The following is a 21,456-nucleotide window of genomic DNA, read 5'->3' as shown; positions in this document are numbered from 1 at the left end:
GCTTAGAGTTCTCTCCTATGGCTTCTCCACAACATTTCTTCAGAAATTAATAACACCAAAAATTCTGTTGTTGCTAGTGATGATAGAAGGATAACCAAAATTCAGAGATATTTTTTCTAGTATAGGAAAGGAAGTAGTAGTAAATAAAACCAGTACAACAGAACTGATAGGTTTATAGAAGCAGATTTCTAGTATTCACCAGTTGTCCTGGACTAGACTTTGCAAAAGTTGGTTTTTTCTTTCTTCTGCAGCAGTTTATAACACTGTCACAAGCACAGCCCCTTTTTATGACAGCAAGGCTGGATAAAGTGGCAGATTAGAATCCTCTTTGGCATTCCACATAAAGGTTTGAGGAGACTTGGGACTGCAGTTCCCCTAGGTGGGCAGGGATCATAGAGATGATTGCACATTGAGAAATCCACCTCTCGCATCTAATTAGTAGCTGCGCTGAATCAGGAGTATGGGAATCCCTCAATTTGTGTGGGTCAGCAGGACATGTGGCAGAAGAGAAAGCTCTGCAAAATAATTAATTAATGGAAGGAAGGAACATCTCTCTTCTACATCAGACTGAGTTAGATGTGATTTAACAAAGAATGCAAATACAGGATAATTTGATCTACGTGATAATGGTTCCATTCATCCACATTGTTAAAATGATACCTAGTTATCTGTATTTTATGTCATATGTGAATTCAATAGTATTAGTTTAGCTTCTGATGGATTGCATTTCATTGTTCAGATGAGCTAATACCTTTAAAGGAGACCTGCATCTGTCAGGTTGACCAGTTGTTATTGGTCAAAATCCAAATTCACTTTGCCATGTGGTATCAGAAATAGTATTTGGTATGTAGCTCTGCACTTAAAAAAAAAAAAAAAAGAATCATACAATGATTAAAGTTGAAAAAGACCTCTAAGATCATCTAGTCCAGCTATCAATCTGTCACCCCCATGCCCACTAATCCATGAAAAAAGGAGCTGTTTTGTAAGATGAGATAACACTTATGCTTGCTGTTATACAGTCTGGGATTGGGAAATAACTGGATAGCTTTCAAGAATGCAGAAGAGGTTTCATAAAGAGGTTTTTTAAAAATCTTTTTATGAAGACTTCTCTTGTGACTGTGGAAGTCAATGGTGATTTCACTCGGAGAGGATTTAGGCCCTTTATATTTGCAAATCTCAGATGCACTGTCAGCACAGAACAGGCAAGCAAACAACTCAGTATTTGTCCACAGTACGAGGAGTGCAGTGGAGTCAAACCATCATTGTCAGTATTATAACGGAGGTTCTGTAGTACTGTCACACTTAACTCTTTTTTACTCAAAAACAACGAACTCAATAGCCTGCAGTGTTCTAGAAAATGAAATCAATTTGTAAAACTTGCTATGAAAGTACTTATTAGAATTTCAAAAAATATTTACTGCTTTGACTTCAGTAGAGCTTTCTTACTATCTCAACCAGGAAGGTAAAGCATCTATTTCTCTGTAAAGTGCTTATTGTTTCAAAGAACTGTTATAGCCCTGATGCAGTACAAATCTGTTTTGCTTTTTGATGTCTCAAGCTTTGACCTGATCCTGCAACATTTTTTCACATGGGTATTGCATTTCAAAAGAATAATTCTCCTTAATTAACTTGGACTAGATGAGAAGAGAGGTAATTAGGGGTAATTGTGATAGGACAGATTCCCTGACACCACCTGTTGGGAGAGGGTTAGAAAGCTCCCAAAAAGATAAAGAAAAACCCACTTACCAGATGGTTGTACTGAGAATGTCTGCAGGAGTCAGCCTGGGGAGGGGAAGAATTTTGTCGGTGGAAGTCTTACACTGGTTAAAATGGAAATTAAATCTCTTACTTGGAAGAGTGCTCCACTGTTGCCTTAGGTAATAGAATCTGTTGAGAGGGACTGGGCTGCATGTTCAGGTGTGTGGTGTGTTAGGTGCTAGACTACTTTGCACTTGCTATCTGAAGTGGGAGAATGATGACACTCAGATGATATGGACAATGACTGACCATGGGCCAGTGGCCTGCAAGGAACAGGGAGGGATGTGGCTGGGCTGCCACAAAAGATAACATTCCTAGTGGCAGGTTTCCATGTTTTTTAATCATCTTCTCCACCTCTTAAGGATAAATGTTATTAACATGAATGTTTTCCGAGAATGGTTTGAGATTTCTCCATTCTTTGTGTAAATAAAGCATGCTTTTATCTGAAAAATAGTATTTTACTATTTCTTTTCTTCTATCATTTGTTTCTCATATGTTTCATGTGTTGAAGCTGATAAAAACTGATGTTTATAAATTAATTATTTTATTATCATATTTCCTCATGTTTTGCTAATTATTCCTTAAAAGAGTTAGTCAGTTTTTGAATACTGTATGGCTCATACAAATGGATGTTTCCAGAACATCACACATACTTTCACAATGAAAGGATATATATGTCTATCAACTTATATCTTCTATTGTCATTCTTTCCTCAGAGAGGAGTCTCTGAATGAAAACACTTTGCTTTTTGAGAGTTGATCATCTTCTGTGACTAATTACCTGTTATTCATAGCATCAAATATAGTTCTAGTAAAATTATTGCCATTACAGAGAAGGGTGACTTCATTTGAGTAATCAGCAGCAGAAGAAACATAAAATTCTGAGAAGTAATGGTGTTACTTTTTATATCAGTATGCCAAAATGGGAGAAATATTAAATATAGAGCATTTGCCAGAATTCCTTGTAAGTGGAACAATCTTCAAAATTTTCTGCTCCAGAACAGGTGTGCTCATTTCAAAAAAGCTTTATTGAATCTGAGTCAGATTTTAATAAATTTGATGACTGAATGCTCTTGAGAGATTCCCCAAAGTGGATTTTGTTCCCTTAAGTCATGACTTTATTTCCCAAGGAATCCTTAATCAATGTTTCACTTCAAATTTTTTGAATAATTCCTTTGCAGCTTGCTGTAGCAAACCTTGAATAAATAAATCTGTAATGCATAAATATTCTACTAATTCAAATTTTCATATCTTGTAATTAGATGGAAAAATAATAAGCGAATGAGATTAAGAAGCAACTTAACGAATATATGGTATTTCTACAGTGAGCAGAAATAAATAGGAATATCATTCTAGTTCTGTGATATCCCATCTGGTGGTCTACCTAAGCTCAGTGCTGTGTACTGATCAGTGCTTTTCTTTGTCCAATACTAAAATGATCCCTTTGTCTCCTTTCAACTCTGATTTGTTTTTCTTCTTTTGATATTATCAATTCCAGCACTCTAAATACTGTGTTTTCTGATCAGTGCTGTCTACTTTCTCTAATATGCAAACTATAGCCACCACATCACTGCCATCCCCTTATTCCTTCAGTTTGTTCAGACACTGCCTTCTACAGTGCTGCCTTCTTGCCATGTGTGGCATTGACCTTCTCACCCCTCTCAGTCTCAACATGGATGTTTTGGCAATGGGAACTCCCTCTGCAACAGTTTGTCTTCTAACTCTACCAGCCCTCCATTGCTTCATGCCTATCTGCAAATGCCTCTTTGCCTCTTGTCCACTTGCTTTCTTTCCATCTCTCCAGTGGTGACTGTTGAGCTGTGATGTGCCTCTCAAAATTAATGTGAGAGGAAAGGGGGGTACAGTTCTTCAGTTCCTACATACCAAATCTGTAAGGGGGAACATGTTTTCCTTGGGCAGGAATGCTTCTTTTTTCTCCTTGCTGCTTTCTTCCGCACTGACCTGTAGATTTTCTGAAGTTACATCTTCCTTGACCTGGTTGAGATATGATGATATTGCGAGGAAGTTTCTCTAAATATCTTCAGCAGGTTCACGTCAGGATTCTGCATTTAGACATGCGCTTAAGTAACAAACAGTGCCTCTAGAAGCTGGTGGGTATTTTCTATCAATAAAAATTCTGAAGGGCCTTGATTCTAATGTGTGTTGAGCTGCTCCCACTCTGCTTGTTTCCATATGACTTGCAGATGAGCCTGTGGACCAGTAGAAGTGTGTTATTCTGAAGGTAGATCTGACACAAATATGAGAGAAGTCAAGCAAGCATGGAGATTTCCCAGTATGATCTTAAACATATGAAATGCATAGTATATTTGGTAAATAAAGCTGTAGTCCAATGGAGAGGCTAAAATTCACATGAGGCATCAAGGTAATTTTAACTGGCAGGAGAAGAATTTGATCATGAAGTGACATGCCAGCCATATGACAGAACTTAAAAAGTTTCTGTCAATCAGATGCTATGTGTCAGTACTATTATTTATTCTTTTAGGGCATATATCCATTTACATCACTGTCATCTGAAGGAGAGAGCAGCATTACTGAAAGTAAAAGCCAGTACTGGTAACCAAGGGAAGGGAAACAAAAGATATGTATCACTGTAGCATATACATGGTATGGCAGGGATTTCTGGTATTATTTATAAAAGAAGCCATTTTAGGGCAAAAAAAAAAGGCCTCCTGAGAGTAGGTTTTAAATTTTGGACAGGAAACAGTAAGGAATAGAGGAGACAGATGTGCACTATTAGGTCTTGAGGCATGACTATTCTAGCTTACGTAGGTTAATGTCCTCATCTATAGAGACATCCTTCTGAGCCATTTGCTTTATTCTGAACTGTAGCCCCAATCTAGCAAAGGACTTAAACATATGCATAATTTTAAGTATGTATTGTTAAGGGATTAGAAAGCAATTACAGCTTGTCAAACCTTCTCAGACGTCAAATCCCTTCTCTTCATCACAATCCTTTGAGAATAGCTGCATCTAAACAGGATGAAACTTCAGAACCACTGGAGCCCAGTTTTTTTTTTTTTTTGCAAAGGTAGGACTTTCATGGACACTCTTCCCTGTCCTTCACATATCCTATTCTCCTTTCTAGCGAAAGGACATCTGTAAGTGTAGGGCAGGTGGCAGCTGGAACAGAGATTGAAGAATCAGGATGCTAAGGTGTTGAGAAGTGCACTTGGAGGATAGCACAAAGCAAAACTTGTTAAAAGAGAAATTACGTACAAAAACATACGACCTCATTCTTTTCCTTCTCCTCAAGACACACAAAAATGACATTTACGTATGATGAAGAACATTGAACTGTACTTTGAAATAAAATATTAGATGAAAATGTAGGCATTTTCTCTGTCTTGGGAGAAGTGGAGGCAGATTAGCAACTTGTTAGAAATCTTTTCCATCTCCTAATTTTTTGGGATGATTTTTTAAGTCAGTCACATTCAATTCACACATTCAGAGCATAAATATATACCTTTTCTTCCTGTTTGCAACATGTTTTGTAAAAATAAATAAATACAACATTGAAAAAAACACACAACTCTGTGAAAGCCAGTTACTGTATTCTTTAGCAGTGTATTGCTATACAACATTTTTCTTTTGAAAACGGGGTGCTGGGGGCATGCAATGACCTGTGGAACAAGCTGTTTGAAGGTGTGCTTGACACTCCCAAATGGCTTTATCACTCTTTATAGTGTTACTCAGTGGCTTTGGAAATGCAAGCCCTCATCCAAATACTTAGGTAGCTAAAGTTGCATACCAGTGGGCCACCAAATAGATACAGAACACTGTGGCCTCATTTATTAATTTCTGGAGTAAAAAATATACAGCAAATGAGCTGCACAACCTTTACTGAGCAACCAACTGAATCATAGGAACAAAGCTGTTTGTAGCAAATGAGGAAAGGTCATTTGACTCACTCAAGCTCATTAGTCTTATTTAATATTGCCCTTATCCAGCACCAAGAAATAGTTGCACAGCCTTACCTTCAATGCTCCACCCCCAAGGCCATGCCTTACAACTCAGTTTATTCTAATAAAATTTCTTCCGAAAGCAACAACAAAGGAATGAGAGATCTTTACTTGAAATTCTTACTTTTTTTTTCTCAGATACGTTCTCTTCAAGTTTGCGCACTTGGTTCTGCTGGGGTGAAAGTGGTGACCTTTAGCTATTCATTATTGTTCTCAGACTTTTTAAAAAGTATTAAGGAAGGAAAGTGTAGAGAGAAGCACAGATATAGAAAACAGGTAATGGTGATAGGATGATCTACTGAGAACTAATTGTATCATTATGTGTTAAAAACCTTACATATTCTTGAGAGGAATGTCAACAAGCAGCTGACGATTTGGTGAGTCCAAGGCTTTGGTTGGAAAGGAAATTTGAGAGTTTTCTACCTGGCTTGGTGAAGGATTCCTTCTCTGATCTGAGCAGCCCTTGGTGTGCAGAATTGAATCCCACTGTGCTGGGAGCAGAGAAAAGCAGTAGCGTGAAGCGGGAGCTGCCAGTCCCTTGGAGGCAGGACAGGACAGCCTGGGGTATTGCAGGGAACTGGGATTTTACAGAGTATTTTACTGTTGGTCCGGCCAGAGGGAGATGTAGGCTGGGATGAGAAATGATGAGGACAGTCCCATTCAGAGAGTAAGCAGTGAACCAAATTGCTCTGCTATTGTCAATGACAAAACATTCTCCAGTGTCAAAGGGAGCAGAGATAGACAAGGACAATGTGTCACTGAACACAGCTATCTTGTTACCACTTCTCAGCTCACTCATTGCTTGAAAGCAATAGCTTGTGGTAAGGGATTCCAGCAGAAACTAAAAGGTGAGGACACCGACTAAATCACACAGTAAGGTCAAAAAAGTGAATTACGAAGTGAAAAAAAAGTTTTCAGAACTCCTGCAGGTAACAAACTCACCTCTCAACAATAACATCAATGCACTTGGCTCTCTTGCCAGGAAGAGCTCACTACTCACTCCCTAGCCATTTGTTAAAAATCACAATTTTTATATGACTGAAATGTGCTGAACTTTGAAAATCAGCAAGTATATTGTAATGTGCATGCACTGTGCTACTTCATTTTTTTCATCACATGACTAAACCATAGATACTGACTTTCATGCACTGGCAACCTGAATCCTTACTAGCAGTCTACTAATGTGAAATGTTCAGGCCAAAATTTTCAAATGTAGTTGTCTGAAATAAAGCAGTAAGAGAGGACAGAATTCCTAAACATCTAGTTTCCTTCTAGTTTCTACTGGTTAGCATTAAAGAGCCAGAAACAGTCAGAAACAGAGATGGAAAGAGGAATTAGATAATTGGAGGAGAATGGCTGTGCTGGATTGAACCAAAGGTCCATGTAGTCCATATCCTGTCTTTAGTGCAGAGAAGAATGCTTACAGAAGAATATGAAGAGGTCAAGCAAAGATACTTCTTACCAATCAGTTCCTAGCTTTCATCTGCTTTTTGCTCAGGGAATTTTCCAAGAGAAATCTCATTCCCTTCATTTTTTGTCTTTTCTATTTAGGTTGCAAGCCCTGAGTCTGCATTTTATAGCTATTCAGTTACCAGTGTTGTGGTGCCACATGTAGGTACACCAGGCATACAAATGGGGTATGTTTGGGCATGTTCACATATGCACTGGACAAAATAACTTATTTCACATTTCTTGAGCTGAAACCTGAAAAACTTAACTGAGCCAGTTGAATAAAATGATAGAAAACTTGTTCTGGTTCAGACTGATTTTTCTCTCTCTCTTTCTTTCTTTTTTCTCTTTTCCTGAAAACCAGTAACAAAGGATCTCTACCTTAACTGTCCCTTTTCCTTTATGAAATATCAATAATAGTTCATACCATTTGCTTGGCTATGGTTATTTCTTTGTTCTTTCCCTCCTCTGTCTTTAGGGAACTCATTTACTGTGCAGTAGGTAAGAAGTAGAAAAGATTTTGGTTTAAAAAAAAAAAAAAAGAAAAATGGAAGATGTTTTGATGTGAATCCTATTTTCTGTCTTCAATATATTACTGATCTTCACAGAGAGAGAAGTCTAAGGAGATCCGTCATGTTACATAACAAATATTTTCTTTACTGCTTTGTCCGTATGCAGTTTCACTTGTCTGTATGCTATTTCAGGCTTCTCCTCTTTTTCCCTAATCTCGTTCTAATTTTCAGCTTTTTGTCATGCTGACAATTTCTCCCTGACCATGAGCTGATGTCAGCATAGGCCTCCATGGCAGACCTGCTCAGGAGATTCTTGGAAAAGTGATCCTCCTACATCTCTCTTGCTCCTTTCCTGATGAACTGTCAGGGTGGGCAGAGAGAAGATGTGCTCCCCAAGTAGACTGCTCTCTTTTCTTGTCTGTTCCCTGTCATCCTGTATGTACTGTTGTGCTCTCCCTTAACCTAACCACACCCTGACCCTCCTCGCAATCATCAGAGATCAAGAATGTCTCTCCAAAATGACAGTGTCTGCACTCTCATTGCATTCTTGTGGTTCAGGAGCCCCATCTAAGTGCATATACATATAGAGCCATGTAAGAGGAGCTATTTGGGACCTGACAGCACATAGAGCATCACGCAGAGAAAGTGAAAGAAACTTATTTGATTCACTCAGGTGGCTTTTTAAGATGCACTGGAATATCAAATAATTACTAAAAAATATGGTAAAAGAGAATACTATGTCACGGAGTTAACTAGATCAATCTATGCCCATGACAGGGGGGCAGTAGGCCCCTGGGCCCCCCCTGGACCCACAAAATGGGAAAGAGAAAAGGGATATGGAGATGGGAGCTGGACTCAAGGAAGGAAGAAAAACAATGGCAATGATTTATGGAGGAAAACTTATTTTACTAACTGTGATATGGGAATGCCAGATAACACAATTAATACAACCTAATTGAAATTGAGACTCAAAAATTAATCAATCAAATAGGATAGGAGAGAGAGAGAGTTTCTGAGATCGAGTCAAACCTGAAAAGCTTGGAATGGCTAGGAAAGCACCCTCCAGCACCCACTGCAAGGCAGTAAGAGAGACTGGCCCACTCGGAAGGGCCAGATGCTGTGACTTCTGTAATGTACAGGGATAGGTACCTGGGATTGGGGCATTAACACTTTAACTCCCAGTGCACTACGTGATATTATGATGTGGAATACCAAAAACCAAAAATCACAAACCCATGACATTCCACCCCTTATTCTACATCACTACATCATGCTTAACATATACATATATATATATATACAAACAAACAAACAATGATTAAAATGCATTACACACACATCTATATACATATATATACATAGAATTACTGACTGCACTCCCCCAACATCAAGTTTCCTTGTGGTACACATTGAACATCCCCGTTTTTGTGCATTACCCACCAAGTGGACCCAGGTCCCTGGGCAAAAACAGTACCACGGAGAGGTTTGCCCTTTCCAGAAACGGGAAGAACCCAAACTGCTTTTCCCAACATGCTCTTTACATGTACTACAGGGACTTTATCTCCCTCTATGGTATGCAGGGAGCTGGATTGGTGTCATGGAGTTGACTAGATCAATCTACGCCTGTGACAGGGGGGCAGTAGGCCTCTGCCCTCCCCCCGCCCCCCACAAAATGGGAAGGAAGGGAGGGAGGAAAAGAACAGTGGCAACAGTCTATGGAGGAAAACTTATTTTACTATGATATCAGAATACAAGATAACACAATATAATACAATTTAATTGAAATTGAGACTAATAAATCAGACAAGATGAGAGAAAAGGAGTTCCCAGGACCGAGTCAAACCTGAAAAGCTTGGAACAGCTAGGAAAGCACCCTCCAGCACCCACTGCAAGGCAGTAAGAGAGCGCCCCCCCACCTGGAAGGGCCAGATCCCGTGACTTCTGTAATGTACAGGGATAGGTACCTGGGATTGGGGCATTAACACTTTAATGCCCTGTGCACTACATGATTTTTGATGTGGAATGCTGAAACCCAAAAACAAAAACATAAAACCATGACAATTGGGTAGGACCATCATGACTGATAGATCCTCTGGTATTGACTAACCAGCTGGCTTCTGCCAAAAGCTTCTCCCAGTGCTTAAATGTTCCGCCACCCACTGATTTCAGCATAGATTTAACAACACTTTTTATCATTCAGTTTTAATAGAGGCTGGTGCATGGTAGGGAATATGGTAAATCCACTCAATGCAATGATCTTTGGCCCAAGTAGTTACATGAGAATTTTTGAATTGAGTCCCATTTTCTGACTCAATTCTTTCTGGGGTGTCATGTTGCCATAGGACTTGTTTGTCAGGACCTAATATGGTGTTTTGGGTGGTAGATGGGGTACTGCATATGTTTTAAGCCACCCAGTGGTTGCCTCCACCATGGCAAGCACATAATACTTACCACTGCGAGATCATGGCAAGGTGATATAATCAACTTGCCACGCCCTCCCATATTTATACCTCTGCCATCACCCTTCTTCCCAGAGAGGTTTCATCCTCTTGGCTTGTTTGATTATGGCACATGTTTCATAGTCATGAATAACCTGTGCAGTAGCATCCATAGTTAAATCCGCCCCTTGGTCTCTAGCCCACTTATACATTGCATCTCTTCCTTGATGGCCCGAGGTCTCATGGGCCCACCAAGGTAGAAATAATTCACCCTTGTTCTGTCAGTCCAGGTCTATTTGAGCCATCTCAATTTTGGCAGCTCTATCTGATGGTTATTTTGCTGATCTTCTGTAGCCCAACTCTTGGGCACATAAGCATCTACAAGGTGTGCCTTTACAAACATATCCTTTATTTGGGTAACAATGTCTTTCCACAGTTCAGCGGCCCAAATAGGCCAGTTATTTTGCTCCCACTGCAGTAACCACCCCCACAAGGCATTTGCCACCATCCATGAGTCAGCATAAAGATAAAGCATTGGCCACCTTTCCCGTTTAGCAAAGTCTAAGGCCAGTTGGACATCTTTTACCTCTGCAAATTGGCTTGATTCTCCTTTCAGAAGAATTTGGATTATTCGCTCTCCTTTCTTGAAGACTTCTTCTGCTGTATCGCCCCACACAGCAATATCATCAACGTACTGCTGGTGCTCAGGAGCACTGCCCTGTTCCAATACAGTTTGGATCGACCCATGGCAAATGATCAGGCTGTGTTTCCACCCCTGGGGTATACGGTTCCAAGTATACTGAAACTGAGACAAATAAATCAAATAAGATAGGAGGGAGAGAGAGTTCCTGAGACCGAGTCAAAACTGAAAAGCTTGGAACAGTTAGGAAAGCACCCTCCAGCACCCACTGCAAGGCAGTAAGAGAGACTGCCCCACTCGGAAGGGCCAGATCCCATAACTTCCGTAATGTATAGGGATAGGTAACTGGAATTGGGGCATTAACACTTTAACTCTCAGAGCACTACATGATATTATGATATGGAATACTGAAAACCAAAAAACATAAAACCATGACATCTTGGTAGTCCTGTAATGGGGCTAGCAGCTGTTTTGTTGGACAAAGGGTTACGTGACAGAAATACATGAACATTAATACTGAATTTTGAACATCTTGGTATTTGAAATCCAAATGTCAGAGTTTAGAGAAAGCATTTTTCTATTGACGTTGGCATTGACTAGACATCCGCAAGCCAAGCATCTCCTTTCATAAAATAAACATATTGTAGCAGTCAGGTTAGACAAATGTAAAGAGAATGGTACTGGTTTGAATGGTTGCTATTGAGGGTTTCTGTGTTTTTTAAGAGGTAGTTTTATGGGTATTTGGTTAACTTTATAGAAAGGATTGTTTAAGGAACAAAAATGCACCCTAGAGATAAGAATGGTTACAGGTGGCAGATGAATCAAGATAATGTAACTCAATGCGAACGAAAGTGGAGAGCCTGCGAGGTACAATATAAAAAACCCTATAGATGTAGCTTTAAAGTCAGAGCTGTCACAGCCAAGTCTTATATTCATTGTTGAAACCCACTGGCAATGACTTCTTTTAATTTTGTTCTGCTTGCTTTCCAGTTTAGCAGTTTTAGTTTCTACTGTTTGCTGTAAGAGGCTATCCAACGTTCTTGGAAGCCAAACCTCGGGTCTCTGCATGGCAGTATGTACTAAGTACATGCACCAATCTTATTATAATAAGATGTGCACATGCATCTCCTTCAGACTGCTCGGAAAAGGTGCTTTTCTGGCTCCTCTCTAACAAGTTCTCAGGTTCTTGACTCCACTACAGAACATTAAGAGGAAAAACTTATTTTGCTTGTATTTCACCATAAAACCTAATATGACTCTAATTTGAGGAGTGAATAAATATTGCCCCTGTGCTACTGCTTTATGCAATGAAATAGTATAGTATTTTTTATTTCTTGGCCTTCTGAGTCATGTTTGCTTAAGAGATGTTTCTTGCCCTGTGTGGGTGTGTATTGAGAGTAAGAAGTTTCCTATTCATCTCTGCTACCTCTTGTGATGATGTAAATGGCTGAAGAACATCCTGTTCTATAAGCAAGTGTCTAGAGGAGCAACTTGTGATACCCAAACGAGGTCGTCGTGACTCTTCCTGTATCTCGTGGCTCTGAGGACGGGAGTAGCTTGTCTGCTTCCTCTGAGATCACAGGTGGAAACAAGTCAGTGATTGTATCAGGAATAGGGGAAAAAACAAGGGAAATTAGAGAGATTCCTGAGAAAAGCCCTCAACATGTAGTAACAGTCACACTTTGGGGAATCAAAGAAAGGTATACACATGTTAAGTGGAATAGTAGTAGTAAAGACAAATAATCAGTCCAGAGATTTCAGCAGTGGAAATAATGACAATTCATTACCGAAGTTACAATTCAGCCTCACTTTTTCAGTTGCAACAGGCTTCTGCTGGCCACATTAACAACTCTTCCTGCTGTATCACGTTCCTACTAAGTCCTAATGATGGCCTGCTCATCTACAGAGGAAAAGAAGTCTCTGAGCCTTCAAGCTATGTAAAAATGCCATGACAATTACCAAGAAAGTGGAATTATGTGCTTTACTGGTGATATTCCTAGAAATGAGTAAAGTTGCTATGTAATCATTTTACTTTCCTAGCCTGGACCAAGTATGCACTGTGGTGGCCCTGCTCACATATTGCTGAAAAGCTGAAACTGTGGGTCCCTCATGACAATGTTAGAAGGCCTACTGGTGTAAGAAGTCCTTTATTTATTTATTTGCTTTAATTGAAATAACCATAATGTGAATGGCAAGAATGCCTTCAGAAGCTGAAATTTTGCTCTGGTGTATCAATATTAGTACTGATTTCTGTCAAAGTTAGTTGTGAGCAAGAAATAATCTTTGTTAATACAAACTGGCTTTTTTTAAAAAATGTGATCATATAAGTAGATAGAGTGCTGCAGAAGCCATTCTGAAAATGAAATGTATTATAAATTAATGTGAGCAAAAATGCATACAGCCTGTGTTTCCTGCTATAACAGGGACACTTTCTGCATGTCGTGTACTTTCCTGGAAAAATTTAATGAAGTTTCGAGGATGATTTACAGATTTAGAAAATTACTTGCAACAGGTTTCTTCCTTTCTTTAAACATTCGTAATCTATTGTAGAACGTTCAGCCAATTAAGGCTTTGTTCCTCACGTTAAGCACTGTTGCTATGGAAATTACATGGTATAGGAATAACTGTAACTGGTAGCTGCTGCAAAGAATGTTGCTGGAAAACAGTTTAGGGAGTAAAATGGACCTTTCTTTTTTTCTTTCTTTTTTTTTTTTTTCTCTGAGGGGGTAAGAAGATAATAAATTAGTTATCTCCCTATCTTCAGAAGGCTGCAAAGAGACTATAAAAATAATAACTGACTGGGATTTGGTGTGAAATAATCTCTCTTTATAAACCAGGAAAAAACTAGCAGGTTCACAGATACTGTGAATAGGGAGAAAGTGTGTTCTGTTTTAGGCAACTTTTTATACTTGATATAAAACAAAAATTGTTACAGACTCAAAAGTTAGGCCACTACAGCAGAAATGCACACCAGTGACTTTTGTAGCTTTCACAATAAGTGTATTATTGAAATGTCATCACTACAACAACATGTATCTTTTAAAGAGGAAAAAAAGTGTTAGTATTATTTGAACATTGTTCTCACTAAAATATGTACTCAGCTGCTGTATTTTATTAGCACAGAAAGCAAAATATAAAACTGCATTTAACACAAAAAGCCACTGTGCTGAAGGAAGATTACAGTGTAGTCTGAAGTAAGTCTGTTCTTGTCTGATCTGAAAGATATATGTGGCAAAAACTCCTTGTTCTTGCAGTGCTTGTTTTGGGTGCTTCTTTGGTCTATTCAGAATTAAAAGCCTAGTCAGAGCTTGCTTGCCACGATCAGTCAGACAACAGCCATACACATAGAACAGGTTTTTGAAGGGCTTTATGATGGACTAATCTTTTCCCTCAATGGGAAAACGATTACTGGTGACATTAATAGTGGAACTGGGCCAAAGACGAGAATTTATGGGCGATTCCTGCTCATCATGCTCATCTGCTGATAATTAAGTGAGCGTGTCTGACCTCAGCCTCAGGGAAGGGCATGCCTGGCTGGTGACTACCCCCAGCCCTCTGCTGCTCATGCTGAATCCAACAGAAGATATAATAGAGCATTAGCGCCTCAAGCACTTCCTTGTCCCACCCACAAAATTTTGGCAGTGCACTCATTATAAGCTATCCATTAAAACTGTCTTGTTCAGCTGATAGATAACTCACCTCGGCAGCCGCAGAGCCTGCAGCCATCAGAGCCTCTGGTCTCCCTGCTCATATCAGCTTCTCTGGATTGCTGTCAAGTTCATTTAGTCACACTGCTTTAAATTACTCTGCTTCTTTCCTTTTCTCATACAGCTGTGCTACCTTGCTTCTTTAAAAATGGAAGAGGGAGGGGAAAAAAATATATTTAATCACAGGTGTGACATCAAATACATGGTTATGCCCTCTCTAGTTCTTGGTGAGATTTTCACTGTTTTATGTTCTTATAAATATACTCATACCTTGGTAAAGGTCTTTGTTGTTTTCTTTCTTACCAAAGTGACACCCAAAACTTCCAGGTATGCATAATTCAACACTAACTAATTCTCTTTTCCAGCCATTTTGCTCTTCGCATCTTCCTTATACCTCCCTAGGAGATGGTTATTACTGACTGAGTGAGTCCAAAGAGGAAGATTTGTTACAAGGTACTAATTGTCCAGAACAGAGACAGCTCACATTCAGAAACCCAATATGTGCATGCATATTTCCCACCTTTACCCTGCTGAGTTTTCTGCTGGATGAACTTGTTTACCAGCTTGCCTTTCACACACCTGAAATACAGCAGTGATAAGTCTGACTAGCTGAGTTTGCTTCTTGCAAAAACTGTTTGAAAAATTGCTTTGAGAAGTCTTGGTGAGAAATCAAATTCCAGTTTTGAAATTCAGTTTTTGTAAAGATGTTGAAAACAACTTTGCCAAAAAAGCATTGGAATTCCATTGGCTGAAAAGCCTTTTTATGTTGATATAATTATTTATCATGGACAAATAAGAGGGTGAACAACATCATGAACTGTTTTATTGTGTCCTGCAGCCACCTTAAGCTACTAGACCTGGACTATAAATGCAGCATTGGATTTGCATTGAAGATTCAGTGGTTGGCAATAGGGATAAGATATATTGGCTGAATAACAAAGGAGCAATCTCGGTTAATGATAAGAAAAGACTATTGAATTACAATGGAACGATTCCTTTGAACACCTCTATCAGTTGGATTTGCAAACTGAATGAGGCATTAAAACATAACAAAAGTTATTCCTGATGGGATTCCCTTGGAGACTTTCCCAGCATGCTAAGACAGGAAATCTGTGTTTGTATATAGCTTTTTAGATTATAGTTCCCTTTAATACTATACACAGTGTTATGATGTTTTAAATAGGCACTATGCCCTCTGGCTTTTCTTGGCAATTATGTATGAGTACCATTGACTTTTATTGCTATTTGTGCTTCCCTATAAGTATCCAGTGGCGAAAGGATCCTGCAGGCAACATTTTTAATGAAAATCAGGGAAGACAAGCATACCAGATATGTAGGAGACTTTGTATAGCATGCCTCCTGTTTTACCTGCATTATCCTTACCAGTCACCATGAAATTTCTGTCACTGGTACTGCTGTAGAATTTGTTAACAGTAATAAGAGATGGGTTATGGGAAGTCTAAAGAACATACAGTCAAAGTTTCCACAGCTAATTGTATATTCTTATGTTTTGTCTTATCTAGAGAACTATTAGTACAGAATGATTGAAGATGACTCTCAAGAATGAATTGACATGTTGGATGGATCAACACAAGACTGTAAGCTCAAAGTTAAGTTCTCCAGTTAGATACACAGATGTAAAAAGAAAGGAATAGGGGCTAAAGAATATAGAATGGAGCAGAATTATCACTTTCCAAGCCAAGGCACTTCTTCAGAAAATGAGCATCCGGAAGGCATGACTTCAGCTTGCTCAGGAAAAGCTGATAATTGCAAAAGGAGACTAGGGAGTAAGAGAGAGATCTAATTAATAGTTCAGCCTTTGATTTGTCTCATGTAAATCAAGTTTTTCTGGCTGCATCGCAAATCCAACAATGTTTTTCTGCCCAACTGGTTTCAATACAATCTTATAAATGAAAATGAATTTGAGAAGCAAATCGGTGCAAAGCCTGAATGCATGGTATCTTTGAATGTTGTCTATTCATGAAATACCAAGTTTTTGAGGAATATTAAGTTAGAAATGAATAGATGCTTCAAATTGGGATTTTTTTATTTTTTTATTTATTTATTTTTTTTCCTTACACTGAGGAATCATGGTTATATCCTAGATATATCCTGTTCTGAACTTAAGAATGAAACCTGATGGAGAAACAAGAGCTACAATAATGGTTATGTTGTAGGAAAAAGCTAGGTAGTGCCAATGCAGGTAGCCTTATTAGATTTATTTATTTGACTTTATGAATGAAGAAAGATCTCCAAAAATGCTTGGACTTTGCTGGAGCTCAGATCTTTCTGCTATCTGCATATCTCAGCTTCTGTTTTGAGTTATTCCAACAGAATTAGGCACTGAACGATTGATGCTATGGATATTTTTGAGTGGTTTGCCTCAGTGTCTAATGGAAGCAGCAAGAATTTACATCTAAAACATGAAGCTAATACCCAACTGAGTTCTTAAAACAATATGTTCCTAGCCTTGAGGAAAGCATCTTGTATTATTCTTTATAGTGTAATGGTTTAAGATTGAAAAGCAGGTTGAAAAGAACTCTTCCATACAGAATGAAGTCCTTGAGATTCAACTTTGGTCTATGTCTCCTTGGCTACTCGTTAGATCAATTTAACACCTTATTGCAAGATATTACTGCAGGGAGTACAAACAAACAAGTACTGTGATCCACACATTGCAAATAATCAACTGTGTGTACCCAGTTAGTTAAATGACTCATATGGGATATCCAAAAACAAGTATTTGATTTGCTGCTTAAGCTATATTTTTCTCTTGTGCAAACTGTAATTAACTACAGACTGTATTTAATAATGATAAATATTTTTTTCACAGTACAACTGTTATATTTTTATTATTTGTGTTTACTTGTGATTACTTATTGTAACAAAAAATGGATACCTCAGAAGTGAGAAAAAATACCATTTTAAGTTGGCAAATCCTTGTTAATAACACTGTATTTAATAATGCATCTTTTACTCTTGAAATATATAGGAAGTTTCAAACCATCTCTTATGCTGGGCATTCTTAACTGACTACAAGTTTATAACTTTCTGATAAAGGTGAGGATTAATGTGGAATTTAAATGTAGGAGAAATACTCCTTTAGAATTAATCCTGAAAAAGTGAGAATAGAGCAGGCAGTGTAGGTGAAAGAACAAACTGAATGATGTATTTTGTATGTGGAATAGAGATAATAAATAACTGGATATATGTAAGTCTACTTGGGAGTAACTTTGGGATTGTAAGATTACATACCATGACTTAAAATGAAAAACAGTCAGTGAATCAAGGGCCCAATTCAGGGCTGATTTAAAGCATTAAAAAAAGTATGGCTTAAACTAGCTGATGATCTGGTGGTTGACCCAGTAGTGATTGATACTTCACTACTTATTCTGACATTCTAAAGGGAAAACAGGGAAGCACTTACATTGTTATTCTTTCTTTCTCTTCTTAGTGACCACCTTGCTATTCTCCCAGAAACTTGCTTGACAATCCGTATTTTATTTGATGAAGTAGCTGGACATCTTATCCCAGTAGATGGCAGAGATATTCTCAGTGTCTGCTCTAAGGCTGCAGTTTGCACTACAATCACACAGTTTGCAGTGCACCATCAAACACTGGAGCATTCACACACAGAATCACAGAATCACAGAATGACCAGGGCTGGAAGGGACCTCAAGGATCATGAATCTCCAACCCCCTGCCACACGCAGGGCCACACAGTTCTCTCTGTTTCTAAACCATACAAAGACTATAATCAGGCTGAATGCCTTGTTGGATCCCAGACAATCCACTTGCTGTTCAGTTTTTTTCTCTGTTAAATAAGGAGTGAGATGATACTAGGACCTCAAAAAATAAATAATTTTAAAAAAAAAAAAGCAGGAAGGTATAAAACAAAAAGGATTTTTCAACTTTTTTATACATTGTGAACAACCATGATCCTCTTCTGCATTTCAGAGTTTGCCATGGAGAGGGATATGGGTCTTAAAGCATATCAAGACCATGCAGAATGTAATTTTCTATGTCTATGGTTTCAAAGCTAGCAAAGTTTATTCATTAAAATTATGGTCCAACACTTAGTCTTTGGGGCAGGGGTATGTTTTAGCCATTCTCATCTTTTAGCAAGAGTCTATCAGAAATGCAAATTTATGATTAAAGTGAATTTTAAATAAGGTCAGAAAATGCTTTCCTTATTAATAAATTCCATAAATACAACACGTACAGTATTTATCATATTGCTTCATGCAGAAACTGAACAAAAGAGACTGTTTTTAAATATGGTGTGCCAGCTCCTTTGAGTAATTGGATTATGTTTCTTGAGCCACAGAAACATAGATCTTGTCAAAGTGGATTACATCCATGATCCATCTAATCCACTATCCCTTTTCTGAGGGGCCAGTGCCAGATGCTATGGAGCATGGCACAGCAACCTCATGCTAGACAGATGCAGCCCTGTCTGGCACCATGCAGATCTCCTTTCAACTCCTAATGAGTGCTTTTTTTTTTTTTTTTTTTTTTGGCTAACATCAGTCTTCTTTAATACCAAGGGAACAATGCTGTGGCAGTGGAACAAGAAGTATTGGTGAATTTTAAAATAATTTTATCCATAAAGGGAAAAAGAACAGGAGGAAGAAAAGAATAAAAAAGACACTTAAGCATGTCAATGTTCTTTTCGTTCAGATCTTCTGACATAAAAATACTTTTACTTGTTATCCTCCCAGTCTCCACTGCCAGTTCTCCAAACAAGGTGTTTTCAAACACAGCTCCTGAGATCAAACAGAAATGTGTGCAGTTAAGTGTTGATTAAAGCATCTTGATAGAGATTTTTATTCCTTATCAGGATCTTCTTGGATAAAATGCTGACTGTATGTTAACTCAAAATAAAGAGCTGGTAAACGTGGTAAAAGAGCGAAAAGTGTACAAAGGATAAGTGAAATTGATAAGAAGTTTTTGTGAATGGAAAAGCTGAATTTCCTTTAAAAGCCAGATATGGAACTTTTAATAAAATGTCAAGATGTTTTTTATTAAGATTTCATATGATACATGTTATGGAACAGCTATGTCATAAAAACTTAAAAAAGCCAATGGCTGGACAAATTCATTACACCCAAGGCAATAAAACTAAAATGCTTTTCATATAAACTTGTCGATCAAAAACTTATTCTGTTTCTTTTTGTAGAGAACATCTTTGTCTGCCTAAGCTTAACATTACTTTTCAACTATTGCACTGATTCGTGGGCTTCACAGATCTTGAAGATAAATGTAATACGATTCTACAGATACTGCTTCTTTTATTGGTTTTACTTGCTGTGCTCCATCTTACAGCTTTTCATCCCTTTCCCTCAGGCCACATGTACATCATAGATGGAGAAAGACTATTCAAACACTTTTAAACCTGGAATAATTCACCTTGATGCTCATGTTAGCTACTTTAAGAGAACTAGATTTCTTTAGTCAAGCCAGTTAAAAAAACCTAACTAGTTTAAAACCAGTCAGAAGTCAGTGAAATTGACTGATTTGATGTTGATTTACATCACCTGTCCCTAACAGCTAGATCTTTTATCACTACTCTTGTTTGTGTAAGTATTGCAAACAAAGAATCTTTCACTTTTTCAGGGAAAAATATCTTAGATATTTTAGAATACATTTGGAAGTGCACAGATATTAAACATACAACTGTCTTTTTCATTTTTCTTTATGTAGAAATGGATATGAGAATGCAAATGAAACTACAGGTGTGTTATAAAATTCTATACTACTGTGGTAAGAAAAAGGACTGATTCATGGGTAAGTTATTTTTTCTCAAATTTAAAGAGTTGCTTCACATTAAAAGTAGCTATCTCATACTTTTTTTTAACTCCCTTTCTTGTGTATGTGGCGGGGGAAATCAACAAGTGTACTCAAAAGCAAAAAGAAGCAAGTAAATTCACATTTGAATAAGATAATTTACCTCCCTCTTGTTCAGTCTGCAACAGCCAACAAGCAATTTTATCTGTTTTTAATATTTCCATGAATATTAAAAAGAAAATCCAAACATAAAGGTGTACTGATGTGTTCTCACTTTCTGTCGCAACCCAGATCTGATTGATTACAATGTAGAAAGATGCAGCAGTAATTTGTTAGGCAACTTACAAAGTATCCTAAAGAGTTAGTGCATGACCAATATTTTAAGTGTTATGCCACACGTAAGAAGAAGAACAAAAAAGAATATGCTCACAGTGGCAACTGTTAGGAACTGTTAGGAAGTTACAGAGCGGGACTGTTAGCTTGAACCTTGCATTGTTGTAGAATCGTAGAATCAAAGAATCATAGAATCACCAAGGTTGAAAAAGACCTCCAAGATCATCCAGTCCAACCACCATCCTACCAACAATGTTTCCCCACTAAACAGTTCCCTCAGTACAACATCTAAATGCTTCTCGAACATTTCCAGCGTGACTTAACCACCTCATTGACAGTCCCTTCCAGTGCCTGACCAGGAGATAGCAGCTCTGCAAGGATGCTTTAAATGCCCAGCCCAGAGGCAGATCATGTAAATACAGTTTTTGTTCATGTTTCTGTGTGTGGCCTGTTAATATATAAAGCCCTCTTCATTTGATCTGTATGAAGATTATTGACTTCATTGCAGGAGTAGAAAACAGTGTGCAGCAAAAAAGGCATAAGCAGAAATGGATGAGTCTTAGCAGGAATTGACATTTTTCAAGGAGCGCTTTGTTAAACCTCTGTGAAGTCCTTAAAAGAATCTGCCATGAATCCTACAGCAATCCTCTTAACCAATTTTGCTAAAATCAGTCTCTTCCTATCATGTTGTAAGGCAAAATTTACTGTACATCTCAACCTATTGATCTGTTATGATTACTTTTTTGTCAGTTATCTTGAACATGGTTGCTAAAATCTCACAAGTGTTCTGTGATTTATTTCACAAGTGCTACCTGGTGAATCAATCCACGTAAGCACAGGCATTACTGCTTGA

At 38.1% G+C, this 21,456-nt stretch overlaps 1 long non-coding RNA gene across 1 annotated transcript; it reads left to right on the top strand.

Annotated features, from left to right (window-relative positions):
• Positions 1-16,004: 16,004 nt before the first annotated feature.
• Positions 16,005-20,274, top strand: LOC128091373 (uncharacterized). Its single transcript, XR_008211365.1, has 3 exons — positions 16,005-16,081; positions 17,476-17,543; positions 20,187-20,274. It is a non-coding gene; the product is annotated as an uncharacterized LOC128091373 (long non-coding RNA).
• Positions 20,275-21,456: the final 1,182 nt, after the last annotated feature.

This window comes from Tympanuchus pallidicinctus, unplaced genomic scaffold (genome assembly GCF_026119805.1).
Source record: "Tympanuchus pallidicinctus isolate F22 unplaced genomic scaffold, pur_lepc_1.0 scaffold5, whole genome shotgun sequence".
NCBI lineage: Eukaryota > Metazoa > Chordata > Aves > Galliformes > Phasianidae > Tympanuchus > Tympanuchus pallidicinctus.
Note: the sequence above shows the minus strand (reverse complement) of the source record. Positions and strands in the feature narration are given on the sequence as shown.